We start from the raw sequence: 1331 nt of genomic DNA on the forward strand, positions 1-1331 counted from the left end.
GATATTTGTTTTTTTGTATTTATGATTTTCCTGCTGGGCTTTTGCTTCACTTGAGCAATGCCAGTTCATTGGAGTAAAAAAAAACTTGAATGGTTTGTTTCATATGCTACGATAATTTTTTTTCCTAGTTTTGCAATATTTTTTTTTGGCTCCTCGCAGGGCTTCATGCCCCATCCTGGAATGATGATAATGATGGTATTTCTCAAACTCGTTAATTACTCCTGGCAAGGGTAATCATCCAACTGGTCAAAGAGAGGTTGATTTTGCCACGTGCATGTGGTTTGAAACGCAGGAATGAGGGGTTACCCATGACTTTCATGCAATACCAACCCCTTTGAGTTTAATGAAGCATCAAACTCGAATGACCTAGTTTCTTAATTTGATTATTATTAACACGCATTTGAATAAGATGTGAAAATGTCGCGAATATTTCCGTTTTTCTTTGTATGTGAGGCGCGCGGTGAAATCGATCGAAAATGATAAACGCACTCGACCTTCGGCTCCATGCTTTCATCTATCCTCCCGTGTCTGGAAACCCTGATGAGCCACTCGTACTCGTTTTTGAAATGGGTCAGGGGCTCTTGATTTCAGTTCATTTTATACCATAGCAACTGCTTCTACTTTCTTTCCACCCTGCTCTCCACCTTAATTCCGTCATCTTCCTAAAAATGGACACCTTTGTGTTCATTTGAAGAATATGTTATCGTTCTTGTGTAGCCGGCAAATGTTTTGATTTGCATAAAAGAGATCATTTCTATCGTTTAAGAGCAAAATTCTCTGAGACTGTCAATCTCGAATAAGAACTGATCTGACCAGGAGGATCTCAATAGGAAAATGGCTCTTACAGCCAACGGCAGGAGCCCATAATAGCTCCTGCTAACGGTTAAAGTTTTGGTCACTAAACGGCTAGAGGTAGGAGAATACGACAATTTCTCACAAACTTTCTTTTGTCGTGATTAAAAGATAAAAAAATTTACCGTTGTTTAACGACCTCCGGATAAAATAAAATTATTTCAAAAAAACATGATTTGGAAAAGGAATAAAATGTGACTAAGGGTCGGGGTGGCAAGGTTAATTTTGTGTTGTGTAATGCATGTGCTTTATTTGTTTTTGTCTGTTTGTTTTGTTCTAAAAAGCGTTCAAAATTAAAACGAATTTCTGTCTCTTAAATAACCCTTTAAATTGTGTTTTGTTTTGTAACTGATCAATGTACTAGCATATGCAATTTTTACCCCATCCTCCCCTCCCCCTCGCTCACTTAGTAAGCATATTCCCGCCAAATTCTAGAACCCAGTCTTCACATTGTTATCTCTCGTTCAAAAGGTCGCGGT

Source organism: Pocillopora verrucosa, chromosome 6, assembly GCF_036669915.1.
Source record: "Pocillopora verrucosa isolate sample1 chromosome 6, ASM3666991v2, whole genome shotgun sequence".
Classification (NCBI taxonomy): Eukaryota; Metazoa; Cnidaria; class Anthozoa; order Scleractinia; family Pocilloporidae; genus Pocillopora; species Pocillopora verrucosa.